The sequence below is a fragment of the Castor canadensis genome, chromosome 5, assembly GCF_047511655.1.
Source record: "Castor canadensis chromosome 5, mCasCan1.hap1v2, whole genome shotgun sequence".
Taxonomy (NCBI): Eukaryota; Metazoa; Chordata; class Mammalia; order Rodentia; family Castoridae; genus Castor; species Castor canadensis.
Genome location: NC_133390.1, coordinates 159,955,012 through 159,972,212, shown reverse-complemented (window position 1 = coordinate 159,972,212; position 17,201 = coordinate 159,955,012). Strand labels below are relative to the sequence as shown.

At 53.8% G+C, this 17,201-nt stretch overlaps 1 protein-coding gene across 3 annotated transcripts in view; it reads right to left on the bottom strand.

Annotated features, from left to right (window-relative positions):
- Positions 1-16,872, bottom strand: part of Dlgap4 (DLG associated protein 4) — a 168,807-nt gene extending 151,935 nt beyond the window's left edge. Inside the window, exon 1 of one of the 3 annotated variants that reach the window (XM_074074703.1) lies at positions 16,736-16,872. The gene's annotated coding sequence lies outside the window, so the exon portion shown is untranslated. The remainder of the gene's footprint in view (positions 1-16,735) is intronic. The other 2 variants (XM_020181456.2, XM_020181455.2) reach the window with 2 other exon arrangements.
- Between the last annotated feature and the right edge of the window lie 329 nt (positions 16,873-17,201).

Below are 17,201 nucleotides of genomic sequence, written 5' to 3'. Positions count from 1 at the left end.
CAATCAGAAGTTTTAAATTTTTTAATGATATGTATAACAGCATAAAATAGAAAATATCTGGGAATATGTATGGCAAAATGTGTGAAAGACCTGAACATGGAAAACAAAAATACTGCTAATTTTTTTAAAAACCTAATAAAACGGAGAGCTATATGGCACACAGGCTAGAAGACTTGACACTATTAAGAGGCTCATCCTGCCCAAACTGCTGTCTACATTCAAATCAGTCCCTTGAAATCTCAATAGGGAGTTTTGTAGAAATTGGTAAGCTAATTCTCAAATTTATGTGGAAATTCAAAGGCCTAGCAGAACCAAAAAAACAAAAAGAGCAACACTGCACGGCCTGCCTTCAAAACAGGGTAATACTGGCGTAAAGACAAACAAATTAATGGAACAGAAGTCCAGAAATGACGTGAATACATATGAATAACTGGTGTGTGTGTGTGTGTGTGTGTGTGTGTGTGTGTTGCTTGGATCAAAACCCGGCCCGTGCATGCTGGGGAAGTGCTCTACCACCCAGCCCCTGGATAACTGATTTTTGACAAAGGAGCACAAACAATTCAATGGAGCCACCAGAGCTCCACTTTTCAACTCCAAGATCCTCCAGTCTCAGCCTCCTGAGTGCTGGGATTACAGGTGTGACCCACCATGCCCAGATTTTGCTGAGAATTTTTTAAACTATGAATCATGTTGGGTTTTGCCAAATGCATTTCTCTGTCTATTGAGTTGGTCGTGTGATTTTTCTCTTTTAGCCTGACAATACAGTAAATTACACTGATTGATTCCCAAGTGCGAGACTAACCCTGCATTCCTAGGATGGGCCCCATTTGACCATGAGATAGTCTTTTAATAAATTGTTAAATTAGATTTGCTAAAATTTTGCTTAGGATTTTGGAGTGGATGGAATTTATAAGCAAACACAGGAAATTTAACCCATATCTCACATTATATACCAAAGTTAACTCAAATATGAAGCCTAAAACTATGAAAGTCCAAGAAGAAGCCATAGGGGAAAACTTTATGATCCTGGATTAGACAAAGATTTCTTAGATATGAAAACACTGAATACAATTCATAAGAGAACAAATCAGTAAGCTGGACTTAATCAAAATTAAGAACCTCTGACCTTCGATATCCTCCTAAAGAAATGAACAGACAAGCCAGGTTCAGTGGCTCATGCCTATAATCCTGGGACGCATAAATAAGATGCATTGTGGTCCCAGCCAGCTAGGGCACAAAGCAAGACCCTATTTCAAAACTAAACAAAGCAAAAAGAACTGGGAATATGAGTCAACTGGTAGAGTGCTTGCTAGCAAGTGCAAGGCCCTGAGTTCAAATTCCAGTACTGCCGAAAAAATAGAATGGACAAGCTACAGGTCAGGAGAAAATATCTGCATATCATACATCCTTTATAGAACTTGCATCCAGCATATGAAAAGAGTGCTAAAAATTCAATAAGAAAAAAACTAATTTTAAGATGGGCAAAAATTTGAACAGGTTTTTTTTTTTTACCATAGAAAACATGCAGGTGGTGAGCGAGCTCAGGAAAGACACTCCACATCACTAACCATTAAGGAAATGAAAGTTAGCCCCACGTGAGGGAGCACACCCATCGATCGAATGCCTTGAATTAGAAAGTTCACTGTCAAGTGATGTGAAAATGTGGAGAAACTAGAACTTGCTATGTAGCCCAGGCTGGCCTCAAACTCATGGTCCTCCCGCCTCAGCCCCTGAGTGCTGTGATTATAGGTGTGTATCACCAAACTGGAACTTCTATGCGTGGATGGTAGGAAAATAAAATGGTACAGCTACTTTGGAAAACTTTGGTAGCTTCTTAAAAAGCTAAACATACATCTACCATCTTCTCCAGTGACTCACCTCTTGCTCAAATAGTCTTCTAGATATTTGAGCACAGGAAATGAAACATATATGCATACAAAGAATTACCCATAAATGTTCAGAGAAGCTTTATTTGCAATAAACCCAAACTGGGGACAACCCCAAATGTCTATCAACAGACAAATGACTAAATAAACAGTGACATATCCATATGGTGAAATACTACTCAGCTATAAAAAAGAACGAGCTATTGATGCATGCTATTAACATGGATGAATCTCTAATTTTGCTGAGGGAAAGAGTATATATTGTATGATTCTGTTCATGTAGCATTCTAGGAAGTACAGATGAATCCTTGCTTGGAATAGGAGGGTCATGGGGTGGAGGGTAGGCAGAGGTAGGGAGGAGAGAGAGGGAGAGATTATAAAAGCCCATGACACAACTTTCTGGAGTGACGGATATGGTCATTATCTTGATGGTGGTGATGGTTTCATGGATGTACACACTTGTCAAAACTTAGCAATCTGAACACTTTAAATACATGTGATTTATTATATGTCAATTATATCTCAATAAAAGCTGTTTTTTAAAAAGGCAAATAAATCAAGGTTATGCTGGGGAAAAAAAAGATTAAGCTAGCATACCTTCATTGACTCTTTTAACTCAGAGGTTCTAAAATTGTCTTGAAATTTTAAGACTTATCTGCTTGAGGATCCATAATCATTTATTTCCAGAAAGTAAACACACCACATTCTGTCATTTGAAGATAGTGACACTGAGAGGCTGAGGTACATTTATACCACGTAAGACGGCGTCACGTTAAATCATTTCTGCTCAATGTCACTCCCGGATCTGAGATCCCATGGTCCCGTCACTTTATCAGTCGCCGGGTTTTCTGTCAAGCACAATGGCTCCCGTTCCATCACCAGGATTAAGTCGCCTCCCCACTGAGGAAGCCACCAAGCACACGTGTGGGAAGAGGGAGTGAGCAGCGAGGGAGGGGACACACAAAAGCGTTCCCAGAGTGTTATCCCCACCACAGAATAGAAAGAACTCCCCAACGACAACGACCCACAGGAAATATCCCAAAATTACAGGAGGTACTGTTGGTGATGATTTTTTTCCATCTTTTTCCTTGTTAATATATTTTTTATTATTTATTTATGGTTTTGGCGGTACTGGGGTTTGAACTCAGGGCCTGGTGCTTGCAGGCAGCTGCTCAACCACTTGAGCCACACCCCCAGCCTTCCTTTCGAATACTTTTCCATTTTATTTTTATTTATTCTTAATAATAGACCGTACGGAACACCCGGAATGTTCAGCCTCTGCCAGTCGGAATGAAAATCGGTAGGGTGATTTTGGAAGACGATGAAACCTGAACGTGACCGCCCTCTGTGACCCGAAACTCCACTCCTGGCTACGCATCCACAAGTAACTTTGTACACTTTCTATAATGAAGTTCAAAGGCACGTTATTCATACATTTAGCAACCAGAAATAGTCCAGATACCTATTAACAACCAATTGGATAGAGCACAAAATACCCGAGTGAAATACTAGGCAGCAATACAAAAGGATGGATTACCAATCCCTACAGCAACAGCGATGAATCTCACTGAGAAAATGATGAGCAAAAGCCAGGATACACAAAGGAACATTCTGAACAATTCCATTTGTACCAAGGTCCAGAAGAGATAAACAAAGCTGTGGGGTTAGAAGTCAGAGTCCTGGTTGCCTCTGGGGCTGGGGAGTTAACTGGAAGAGACAGGTCAGGCCTTCTAGGAGAGCTGGGACTATCATAACCTCGATCTGAGTGGCTGTTGTACCAAGCTGGACTCTGTGACACATGGGTCCCCCCTCAATTCCCAAGCTTCAAACAGAATATAGTACTCTGGAGTGGCTGTCTCCTAAACACGATCAGCACCAGGGGCAACATGGCTGCAAAGTCAGCTACAGAGGACTTCAAAATTGTACAAGCCGCCATTTGTAGGCGCCTGCTGTGTGCCAGGTACTGCTCAGCGCCTCATTGCGTCCTTTCCTCCTCACTTCAGCCTCATGACTGATTCCACTTCACAGGTGAGGAGACTGATAAACAGAGACTAAGCAACTTGCTCAAAGTCTGCCAGCATAGCCGGATTCAAATCCAGGCCTCTCATACCCTATGTCGACCCCCCAAAACCTGACCACAGTCCACAAGGCCCCATGAAGTCTGGTCCCTGCCATCTTCCTCCTCTCTCCCCACCCTCCACACTCTGGTCTCAACATCTTCCTTTCTCTTCCATGAAAGCACCACCTCCCACTTCAGTTTCCACGTCTGTGGTCCCCTCTGCCAGAAGTGCTCTCCGCCCCTTTGTGGGGTAAACTCTCATTCCTTAAGTCTCAGCTTAAGTGTCACCTCCTCTAGGAAGCCTTCACAACCCCCAGTATGGGAACCACAGTTTCCATGGACCTCCCTCATGGACCTCACAGTTTGTCTGTTTTTGAGTTCCCTGAGGGCCAGGATATGTCTGTGTCCCCTCTGCCCACCACAGGGCAGGCGTGGAGTGGACTCTCAAGAAAGATTATTGAATGTGTCCGCCAGGGAAGACTGACCTGGAGAGACATCTAGAAGATGCCACGGGCACAGAGTCACAAGAGGTGATTCCAGAGGATTTTATGCTGATCTCTATCCTGTGGAAATCATTCTGGTGGGCAGGTACACTCCATGTACCTGAGGGACCTGGGTCTGCCCCCCTTCCCACACCCCTCTCTGCACGCACTCTCCCGGCCCTGCCTAAGCCCCTTGGGTGGTGTATTAATAAGCGGGAGGAGAAAGTCACCTGGCTCACAGGCACTGAGCTGTCCTTGACTCGGGCAGGCGCAGATGAGATGCACTGAGGAGGGGGAGCACTTCACCAAGTGCGGAGCACGTGCAAGCTATTTCTGATTCCCACCCGGCTGGCTGGGCACAGCACATCTGCTGCAGGAGCCTGGGCAGCCTGGTGAGTGGAACAGTGACTGACCTGGCCATGGCCCTACTGAGAACTCGCCCACGGCTTTCCAGTGCCTGGGGCAGGGTGGCCAAGGTCCCCAACTGTAGGGCTCTGCAAGATCCCGTCCCTGCCTGCCTTCCATTCTCCACTCTCCCGTGTGTGGCCAGGGCCTCCCTTAACTCCAAGCCTTTGCACTTGCTCTGTCTCCAGGTGTTGGCAGGTGTCAGCAGGCTACTCCGTCCTCTGACACCCCAGTCCTGATCATGACTCCTTGCCCTAGGGCTTCCCGCTTTCACAACAGGTGCCTTAGAGATCTGTGGTGCCTCTCCTGACTGTGCTGCGGCCCCCTTGAGGGTCCTCACCACTGTCCCCAGCATCCAGCAAGAACCTAGCCCACAGCAGGCATGGGTCCTCCCTTGCCAACTGACTGTGAAAGGCAGCAAGCACTCTGAGTGCAGAGAAGGACTGGGGCACAGGCAGGAGCAAATCACTAAGTCTGGCTACGACTTGGAGGTAAAGGGTCAGAGATGTGGCATTAGGGTACTGGGAGACCCACTCACTATCAGCAGAGGGTTGGCCCTGCCCCTGCCACCTGTCTTAGCAGTGTCCTCTCACCCAGTCAGCAGCCCCCAGAGGTCCCAGACAGCCTAATAAATGGCTCAGGGAAGCTGAGACTCCAGGTACCAGATGTGGCTGCTCACAGCCCTGCCTCCCTGCTCCGGCAAGTACAGTCGATGTGGAACTAAGAACAGAGCAGAACATTTTGTCTAAATATATCTGCTCCCCAATGCAGGATGCACAGGGAGGGAGTGGAGGCCACAAAACAGGTTTGTCGTGCTGGGAGAACCAGCACACCTGCCCATGCCTACTGCCACCTCCCCTGGGCAGAGGGAGTTGCCTGGAGCCGAGGGTCAGGGCTGGGCCTGGTAGAGCCCTCCAAGCAAGGTTCCACTGTCTGACCTTGCACTTAAAAGCTGCACCCTAGAATGTGGGCCATGCACAAACCAGGCCAGCAGAGGTGGGAGCAGACACGAAGGCAGGGCTGGGGTGGGGACAGAGATAGATGCAGGGCACAGAGAAGAAAGCCACTCCAACAAGGTTCCATAGAGGCTTGGGGCAGTCAGGAGGTCCAAACCTCCTGACTCCCAGGCCTCTCGGGGGTCTGGATAGTTCCAAGAATTCCCTTTGGCTTCTTCAAGTTTTCCCAAGGAGCCTTCTCAGAGGGCAGCAGAAAGTGCCCTGGATCCAGCCTCTGTGACTCAGCCCATCTCAGCCCCAAGGCCCTTGGGCAAGTCACCTCAGGGCCTCGGTTTCCCCACGTGAAAGTAAAGATGAGCTGGTCTCCCTAAGTGTGCCAGTGCTCTATGCACAGTGCTTACCCCTTGGACCTCTTCTTTCACAGGGAATCCCAGTCCTACCTTCTACCAACTGGACCAGGGGGTCCAGTGGAAGGGACACCAGAGGGTTCCAGTGTGGAGGGGGGTGGGGGTCAGAAGAGCACAATGATATCCAGCTGCCATTTTTTAGCAGACTGGGATATGAACTACTTGAGCCACGTTTTTTGAATAGGGTCTCACATTTTTGCCCCAGCTGGCCTGGACCATGGGGCCTCCTATTTATGACTTCTGTGTGCTGGGTGTGACACAGTTTTATTGGCTGAAGTGGGGTCTCAGAGACGTCTTGCCCCAAATGGCTTCAAACTATGATCCTCCTGATCTCCACTTCCCAAGTAGCTGGGATTAACGAGTTTGAGTAACCACGCCTGGCCTCAGTTGCCACTTCTTAAGCATCTATGATGTGCCAGGCCCTGTCCTAGGTACTTTTCCATGCAGGATCACACTTCACTCTCCAACCAAGCCACAAGGCAGGCGTGACACTGTCATCCCTTAGGGAACAGAGAGAAACTGAGGCTGAGCTATTTCTGTGACCTGTTCAAGGTCACAAAGTTGGTGAGGAGCGCCAGATTCAAACTCACACCAATCCTCAAAAACAGCTTACTTCCTAAGGGTGGACAAGCTGTCCATGCCCACCCAGGGAGGCCTACTCTGGCTTTCCAGGATCCTTGGGACTGAGGCAGTTGCCCCATTCCCACTCAATTTTATTCTTTCATTTAAAAACAAAATCTGGGGGAAAAAATCATTAAAACAACTGGACAGGCCACTCACTGCTCTGAACAGCTCGTTTTAGAACAGGCATAGGGCTCCACCCAGCAGAGCCCCCCTCTTGCCTGAGCTCCTCCCAGGGAGGGTGGTGCTGGGCTCTGAGGATGGGTGGACTGAGTTCAAATCTCCACTCTACCAAGTGGCTCTCTTCCTTTCTTTGCCTTGTTTCCCTCCTGTGAGGACAGTGGTCCCTCCTGCCCAAGTCACTGGGTGTAGTAGACAGAAAACTGATGCTAAGCCTGACCCAGATGCCACCTGGAGAAAAGCCTGTATCACTGCTTAACCTGGTCATGGTGGGTCTCCCCTGGATGCCCTCAAGGTTGCCCCTATAGGTACACTGCAGGGAGAGGGAAAGGAGACAAGTCTGTGTCACTGCTTTAAGCCACCAACTTCAGGGTCACTTGTTCCTCAGCAAGAGATGGGTAATGGAAAAGGGAAGCCTAAAGATAGATAGAGAGAGAGAGAAAGAGAGAGAGAGAGAGAGAGAGAGCATAGTGGCTTCCTGAGGGCCCATGTGGCTGCTCCTTGTCATTATGGACAGACCCAGGACAGATCTGAACTACAACACCTATCATGCATCAGCACCAAGCTACAGGATCCCCTGTCCTCTTCAGAGATCTTCACAGTCACCCTATGGGAGTGACAACAATTACCCACAGGGCCTAGAATAATCTCTGGCACAGGCAGGTGTTTGCATCAGTTAGTGTGCACTAGGCCTCAGGAACAGACAGACCCCCAAGGCATGCATTCTTTTTCTGGAAACAGATTTTCAAACTCCAGAGCTCTTCCCAGGTTGGAAAGACAGTCCTGGTGGCTCAGCCAGTTCCACAGAGAGCAGCCCATCATCCTCAGTGGGTTGGGTGCCAGCTCTGGGGAAAGCAGTGGCCTCCAGAGAAGGGTGCCCACTCCATGGCTGGGGAAGGAGAGGAAGGGAGCTACAGAGGGACACACTGGCCTAGGCTGCTGTATGTGCCACACGCCTCTTGCTATGGCCCTCCAGGAGAGCAGGTACCAAAGCACCTGAGGGGCACGGCCCACTGCACCCAGGCAGCTGCCCTTCCACCTCTCTACCCTGCTGTTGTGCCCTGCCTTGACCACCAGGCTCAACAGTGCTCAGGCAACACTCCTGACTATGTGCCTACAGTGGGCCAGGCCCAGGCTGGCTACTGCCCTGGAGAACTCCTTGCCTGCCAGGAGACCCCTACTGCACAGTCTTCTGGGGAGGAGGGTTGGGGACGCACATGGAAGGCGAGGCCAGGGTTCCTGGAAAGGGGAGTTAACCCACAGAAACTCTGGAGAATGGCCTCTGGCAGAGGGGAAGGAAAAGCAGAGGCTGGGAGGCCAGAGGCCGTGAAGTGCTTGGAACTCTCAAGTCCTTGGGGGAACTGCAGGCTGGGTGTGACAGGGGCAGCAGGAGGGGCTCAGAGACTCACAGAGGCAGGAAAAGGATGCAACCAGCCAGGCAGAAGCAGCTGAGTGTGGCTTTTGGATCAAGCACCTGTGTGCAGAGGACACAAGAGCAGGAGATTAAGGGAAGGCTGGGAGGCATCCTGGCCAGAGGCCACAAAGATGCTTGGGAAGGGGGTGTGGAATGGGGGAGCAGCCCGAAATCTGTTTTGTTGCTGAATCCACCCACCCAGAGGGCTCCAGATAGAAGGCAGCCTCCCTGCTGGCCTCCAGAAATGGCCTTGTCATTTATCAAAACAGCCTTGTAAATGGTTCCTGGAAACCTGGTCCACACTGCCCTCTCCCAGGCTGCCCAGTGCCTTTGCCCCTACCCTGGCTGGCGTCAGCAAAGGAAGGCAACAGAATGGGTCAGCAGTGGTCAAGCGGTTCTGGCCTTGGCAGGTGGGCAGAAAGCCAATCATCCATGCCAGTGCCAGGAAGCCTGGGAGTGGCTACCCAGAAGCCTGCTCTAGAGTCTTCTATGGCTCCCTAGTTCCTTTCAGTGAGAGACACCTATGCAGAAGGTTGAGATGCTGGAAAGGGGAGGTCTAGCTCCATCCCAATTTGCCACAGCACCTCAGGAAAGCTGCTCACAAGTCCTGACTCAGACTCAGCAATGGCCAAGGGCTCAGCTAGCCGCAGTCAGGACAGAGGATCCCAGAGCCCCTCAGGGATCCAATCCACATCCAGTCAAGATTTCAGTCCCACCTGGGCAGGCTGCTTCACCACTCCAAGCCTCAGTTTCTCCATATGTCAACTGCTTGTCCTGTGGCCAGCAGGCCCACGGGGCCGAGACTGGACTCTTCACATTGAACTCTCACACTTGCACTCTCCGGGCTTTGACCCCTAGCTTTCCATGCTGCCCACCCCAGTGCCTCTCCCATTCCACACTCAGGTAGCAGCCCTCCCTGACCCCCAAGTCTCCTCGCTGTTCTCTGTGGTAGCAGCGTCTGTCACTGACATGAGTCTACAGTCAGCGGGAGGTTACGTAACAATGCAGACCTCCCCAGAGAATCATGGGCTCATAGGATGGGGACCAGCAGCTGACCACCCGGCATCCGCCCTGGGCATAGAGCAGCACTCCACACGTTTACTCAACGACTGCTTGGACCAAGAGAGGCAGGCAGGGAAGGGGAGCCCTGAGGGATGACACTGACCACAATATCCACGGTCGGTGTCCAGAGGGTCTACCGGTATGCATAACAGCACACACACACACACACACACACACACACACCACACACCGTGTGCACACACCATACACACCATGTGCACACACCACACACGCACCCCACACCCTCCTATACCCACATTCCCACCAGATATGTATCACTCACACACACACACACACACACACACACAATACACACCACACATACCATCACACCACACATACCACCCGCCACACAATATACACACAACATGCACACGCCCTCCACACACACACACAGCACACCACACACCATGCAAACAGAGGCGTGGGAAGGAGGAGACCACACAGGTGCAAGAGGGCCTGGCCTGTGGCTGGCCAAGACCCCCAGGCTGCCCAAAGCCACCCCACCTCTGCTGCGCCCCATGCTGTCCTGGAAGGCCTTGCGTGCACTGTCCTCCAGGAAACCCTCACACCCCAGAGGTGGCAGGTTTCCGGGAGAAAGTGTGAGCTGCTGACACCTCCTCGCCTGCTGCCACACCTCGATTTGAGGACAGGAGCTGGAGACTGGCGAGGAGACTTAGAAAGTCCCAGCAGCGCCAGGTGGGGCTCCAGAACTTGGCAGGTTCACCTCTCCCACCCCGCAACACACAGAGGGGAAGCTGACACCAGAGAGGACACAGAGTCTCACAGTCACCAGCTGACCCCTCGTTGGTGCCCCAGCTTCTTGCTAGGACACCTGAGTCATGCACAGCTGGGTTCAAATCCTACTCTACCAGCCTCAGTGTCCTCAGATGTAAAACAGGGATGAGCACAGCACTCCACTCTCTCAACTGTGGGCTATGCCCACAGAAGACACAGGAGGCAGAGCACCCAGAAGCCACCTCCACCCCAGGATCTCCCTGGCAGGCTGAATGCAGACAGGTGATCCCAGAGCCGTCACTAAGTTGCCTGGCCAGCCCCTCATGGCACACTCTGCTCGACAAAGGCAACCTAGCCAGGGGACCAGTGAGACCCTGGCACACTGTGCCTCCATCCAAGGGCCTGCCCCCCAGTGGATCTGGAGCCAGGCGATGCCGGGGCTTGGCGACAGCCGGGGGAGGCAGGCAGGCAGGCAGCAGGCAGCTGGGGGTGGTGGGAAGAACCTTTCCCCCCTGCCTTCAGCAAACCCAGATTCCATCTCCAAGCTGCGCTCCAGAGTCCTTGTGGCTGCGTCACCATCACCGCGCCCAGTCAGCCCACAGTGGGTGGAAAGGCTCCCTCCCTCCCTCTGGCAGGGGCTGGAGGAACAGAGGGCAGCAGAAAGCCAGGCAGCCATCAGGAGTGAGGACAGACAGTAAGGGCTCCCCGGAACCTTCCGGAGGGAAGCTCAGCTCCATTCACCCCTGGAGTCCCACAGGAATGATCTGGGAGAACCATGGGGACCATGCCCCACTACCAAAAAGAGATGGAAGCCATGAAGCCCAGAAGGGTGCAGGCACTCAGTTAGGGACACCCAGCAGCTTGTCAGCTCACTGTTCTTACTACAAATCCCCCAAATACCCAGCCCCCATCTCCCGGCAGCCACCGAGAAAAAGCCTCCAGAACCCACCTAAGTCTGTTGCTGCAGAAAGAAAAATACCTGAAGCCAGACGCTGAGTGCTTGTCCCCCCAGCCCCAGCACCTGGGTACCTGCAAATAATCAGGACGTGTTTCTGATGCCCTGTCGGGGGCCCAGGGCAGTGCTAGGTACACAGCATGCACTCAATTAGTGCCTCGAGAAGTCTCGTGGTACATGGATGTCAGGAAGTTTGTCCTGCTTCTGCATCATCAAAGACAGAACTTGCCCCATCGTAGGCTTTATGGGGATTCCCCAGAGGTCCAGATGCCTCTCTAACAATCACCCATGACCTTCCGGGGGGGCCTGCCAGGGAGGGCTCTGCCCTTTCTCTGAATAGTCCCAGGAACAAACATCTTGTTTCCCTCCCCAATGGGCTGCCAGTCGTCAGGCCCTGTGCCCCCAGCAAGCCTGAAAAATGAGCTGGTCGAGCTGACCAGAACTGTGTGTTGTGTGGGCAGAGAGCTGGAGAGAGGTTGACCCTTTCTAAACACCCATGCCTCAGTGATCATGACCCTCACGGTTCAGACAGGGCCTTGGGCAGGATCAGGAGGCATGGCTGTTGACAGTGGTCGGTGAATTCCAGGGGTGCTCTGAGGTTGCTCGCTCAGCCAGGACAAGCCCTTATCCTCCAGTGCTATGCCCAGGTTCCCCAAGCCAGGAAATGGGTCTGCTACATTTGAATCTGCATGGCCCGCGTGCTCACCCTCCACCCTCTCCCCAGTCACTTGCTGGTGAGCAAAAATGGCATCTTCAGAATCCCCAGAACATGGGGCTGAGACCAGACTCTAAACTCTTACTAACGTGGATCCAAACCCTGGTGCAGTGCTTCACCAGCTGCATGGCCTTGGACAATTTACTAAAGCTGTCTCAGTTTCCCCATCTATAAAATGGGACTGATAATAACAGAGTGTGATGGAGACTGCAAGAGAGGCCAGACCTAGGTGCTTGGAGTCAGTACTCAATACATCGGGGGCCCAGCACCATCCTTGGCCCTGGGAGACAGTCCATAAAGCTTTGTTGAATGAATGGATCAAAAAAACCCTGTCATCCAATGACACGGTTGTTATTATTATTATCAGCAGCACCATCAACATCAGCAGGGATCCCCAAGCCTGGTTTTGCAACCAGCCCTGGTGAGGGGTGTAGCAAAATTCTCCAAACAAAATGTGCTTCCATTCATTTTGGGTTTTTGAAAAGGCCACGTCAGACAGCTCGGCGGCGGGGAGGAGGCGGTTGCGAAACCTAGCACAGAAGGATCCGGCCCCGCTGCTCCTCACCTCAGGAAGTGATGTGCCATCCCAAAGAGAGAGGCCCTGACATGATGGTCACTCCCCACCCCAGGACCCAGTGATTGGGGTTCCTGCATTGAGGGCCCACCCTCCAGTCTCTGAGTGACCTTGGGCAACCCCTAACCTCTCTGAGCCTCAGTTTCCTCATCTGTCAAATGAGGAGATAATACCCGTTTCATTCCTACCCTAGAGGATGGTAGAAAACATGGGCCCTAAAGGTCTCAGTCTTGGCCTAAGGTCATTGCCAGGAGACTGTGAAGAGGGGCAGTGCCCTCCCCCACAGGCCACAACAAAAGAAAGCCAGTCATGTGAGCCTCAAAGCTCCTCCCACCAGAGTCTGATGAAGTGAGGGGTGGGCTTGTCTTTGGTCCCACACACAGGGAGACTCTCCTGAATGACAACCTATCCCAAAAGGTACCCAGTGAGAGTTTGCATGCCACCCCGAGTCATCCCTGTACCCCATCAGCAGACAGGGTCATCTATTTGTTAGAAGCTGCTGAGCCCTACAGCTCCTGTGGACCTCATCCCTGGACATTGAGACGCTCCTCTCTGCCGTCCAAATCCACCTGTCCAAATCCCCTCCTGTGACATCCCTCAAGTGCCCACAGAAGCAGGCCTGGAGGCCTCTCTTTCTGGCTGTCAGGGTTGCAGACTCCAAGACATGGACGGTTCAGTCCTGAGATCATCAAGGCTAAGGATGCGAGGCCAGAGAGGGGACAGGCCTCATCCAAGGTTACACAGCAAGTCAGCAACAGGGTCCTGACACTGAGTGGCCACTCAACCAAGAATGAACACTGCCCATCATCATGACTAGCCTCCAGTGACCCACTCAGGTGGGCCACCTCTTCTCATAAGGATACATGCCCCTACCATCTACAAGCTGCCCAGCTGCTTTCCTGCCTTTGTCCATGTGAGGTTGTCAGCCAGTGGAGTCCTTCTCATCCAACCTCCATCCTCCATCCTCCATCCACCCAAATTCTCAAGGCCTCCAAACTCAAAACTCCAAGTGTCTGTCCTCCGGAATGCACTTCTAGCACTGGTCCCCAGCACCAGGAAGGGCCTAGCAATTGGCTGTAGTATACAGAGCTGGCCCCCACTGTTTAATGCTGTGCCCCCAAGCCTGGCACAGGGCTGGGCACAGAAAGGGCCAGGAAACACTAGTGACTCAAAGAAGTAATAGAGAATGAGGAATTAGAGGGAGGATAAGCCAGTAGCCTAGTGAGCGAAGCAAAGATCAGAGGTGGACAGATGACGATGGGGACAAATGAACAAATACAGGAGCAGGTACACGACCAGAGGGGCACAGGCATATGGAAGATGCAGAGCCTACCCAAGCATGGCCCCCTGACCTCTTGCAGACCTCTGGGATCCTACAGATATTCTGTGACTTTAGGGTTCAAAGGACTGTAACTCCCAGAGATCCTGGCCAAATGCCCCTGGGTGTGCAGAGCCAACTGGAGGCAGGAACCTACAGAGACAGTCATGTGAACACCTAGGCCTGGCCAAGACTCCACCGTGCCCATGGCCCAGCCCTCCACTCAGAGTGGCCCACATCATGCCCACCCACTCATTCAAACAAAACCAGTGCACTAAGTGCCTATGGCAAGCCAGGAAGCGTCCTCAGCCTTTGGGGAGACAGCACGATGGTGTGCTCCTGTCCTCCCACCTCAACTGCACCACGTGTGCGATAAGTAACAGTGTTGGGCAGTGGAGAGGGTGACAGGGACACAACCTGACCTGGACACGAAGAAGGCTTTCTTCTGGAAGTGATGCTCTGGTTGAGACCTGGCCAATGAACAGTAGTTAAGCAGGCAAATGGGGTGGGGTGGGGTGGGGGGAAGGGTCAGGCAGAGGATCCAGCATGTTCGAAGACCCTGAGGCTAGAGGGAATGTGAATGTAGCCTGTTCCAGGAATTGAAAGCAGACCAGCGAGATCAAAGCCAAAGAGGGAGGGGGTGAGGAGCAAGACACAGCTACAGAGGCATTGCTACTGCGGGGAGGGGGCCCGCTTTATCCTGGCGGCTGTGGGCATTTATTTCTAAAAACAGAGTATCTGAATCCAAGATTTTATTAATCCACATTTCAGAATATTTAAATGAAAGTGTTTAAATGGAGTCAGAGAATGCTATCTTTAATGCTTTTTTGAATGAATGAATGAATGAATGAATGAATCTCTATCAATCATAGATGTAAGGAGGGTAGAGACTACCTGCTCTCTGTCACATAAAATGCCCAGACACCATCCCTCAGTATGTAGAAATGCTGACATTTACAAAGCAAACCGCACAAAAACCTAACAATTGCCAGTGGGTGCCCCAATCCGCTAGATACGTCACTGAGTCCTGTGGAAGCTCCAAAGTACACGTTCCAACCTCAGTTCCCAAGTGCTGCGTGGCCTTCCCTCAGAAACAGCAACTCAGCTGCCAGGCAGCCTCCCGCCCCAGGCACAGCACTCAAACGTGAGGCTCCATCCCTGCCTGATGGGTCCCACATAACTCAGCCATCAGGCACTTTCTCTTCAGTCTAGGCCCTGCCCACCTCCCCAGCATCCAACACAGCCAGCCTCAAGCTTCTGACCAGGAAGGGAGCCATGGACACCACACATGGGCACACTTGCCCAAGTTTACTGCCATTTCCTAGCTCCAGAAGGGCCCACCCCTGCCACAGCACAGACACACGGGCCTGCCCCACGTGCAGAACCAGCATCCCCTAAAGCTACTGGGAACACACTCGGAATCTGCTGTTGAGTGGCCACCAAAGGCTAGCTCTGGGGCCTGGCAGTGGCTCCCAACGCTGCAGCCACCAATGGGCCAGGGCACCAGTCCTGCAGACCCACCCAGTCCTGCTGGCCACAGAAACCTGGCTCAGGCCCTTCAGGACACCCTGGGACAAACGCAGCCTACAGGTCCCTCTACCAGAGAAGGGAAGGGAGAGGTGGCCACAGGGGGAGGGACAGAATTCTACCTGACTCCTCCAACAGGCATTCTGAGATGGTCCTGTACAACCGCTTGCCAACACCTCCAGTCTTCCTACAAGTGAAGGCACAGCGCAGAGGGAGCCAGGACGCTCCCCCACGCCCCCAAAGGGGGCGCAAGGGGTAGAGGCAAGGCGGTTCAGTCTCCTACTGCAGCCACCCCCACCTCGGTCAGTCGTTTCTACTTCCAGGCAGGTGGAGGTGCTGCGAGCCCTCCTGGATCAACACTGCCCTCCAAGCTTGGGGCTTCCCATCCTCAGAGCACTTCCTTCTCCCCACAACTGGCCTTCGCCAACCCACAACCCTTCCCCCACTTCATTTTTTTCCCCACAACATCAACAGTCTGTGACAGTCCCTCTCCGCAACCCAGGCAATGTGAAGGAACGGGAAAACCGAGATGGATGGAGGGGATGGCGAGGGATCGGAGAAAGCAGTTTCGGCCCAAAGAGACCAGGGGCCATCACATGTCCAGGTAGCACAGGTCCCTCCCAGCAGGCCCGGCACATCTGGACCCAGCTGGCCTCCGCAACCACCTGGTCCATCCGCCACCCGCTCGGATCGCAAACCCCTTTCCCGCGGGGCGCCGCACGTGGGGGCCTCCCGTAGCCATGTGAGCGCCCCCCCAGCCCAGGTGCCCGGGTCAGCCCGGCCCCTCCCGAAACGCAAACACTGAGGGTACGCTATGCAGCGGGGAGGGTGGGGGGAACGGGACGCTGCCCCCGCCCCCTCCCCAGATTGCTGGTCCGGGAAAAGAGCTAGGGTAGGGGGAGCCGGCCGGCCGCTCTCGGGGCGACTGAGACCGGATCCGAGGCAGCGGCCTGAATGGAGGAAAGCCCCGGCCGGCTGGCGGCGCCTTCGCGCACCCAGGCTCCAGGCTGGCCCGGCAGGGGAGGGGTCTGCCCGACCCCCAGGCCACCCTGCGGGAGGAGGGGAGGCCTGAGAAGGGGGCTTCTGAGCTGTGACTACCCCTAGCCAGGGGGGGAAAAGCCGGGATGGGGGTCCGTCCCTGGACAGGGGTACCAGGCCCCAGGCCGCCACCCCCCCTCCGGCTGGAGGGTCCGGGGAACCCGGGATGGGGCGACTGCATCCAGAGAAGGGGGCTTCTCAGTCGTACCGCTGCCACCTCGCACTGGGGGCTCCGAAGACCGAACCGGCAGGGGAGGGGGCTTTCCTGCGCCAGTGCCGCCCCCCGACTCGGGGAGGAGACCCGGATTTCGGGGGGGGGGGAAATCTGTCCGAGGGACCAGGCGCGCCGGCCCCCGAAAGCGAGACGGAGCCACCGCGCGCCCCCCCCACGCCCTCACCTGCGCCCGGCGCCTCGGCCGCCTCCGACCCGCTCGGCCGCTGCGCTGCGTCGCCGCCCGGTCCGCTCCGCTCGCAGGTCCGCCCGCCTAGGCCCCGGCCCCGGTCCCGGCCCGCGGGCGCCCCATGCCTCTCCTCCGGCCGGCGCGGCGCCCCAGATGCGGCTGCGGGAGGAGGAGCCGCGCGGCCCCGGCTCCCCGAGAGCGGCGGGGAGGGGGCGGGGGGCGGGGAGATGCGCGCGGGGGAGGGGGCCGCACGGCTGCGCCCAAAACCAGGCGCGGATCCGGCCCCCGGCCTGGGGCTGCGGGGTGGGGGGAGAGCTGGGGGGGACCGTGCTGTTCCCGGCGCCCCACCCCCACCCACGCCCCCGCAGCCCACAAGGAGGGGCAGGGTCTCCGTGGCTGTCAAATCTCGTTCCCGAGCCGGAAGAGCGCTTGGAAATCTGCGGCAGGTGGTCCAGAGAGGGCA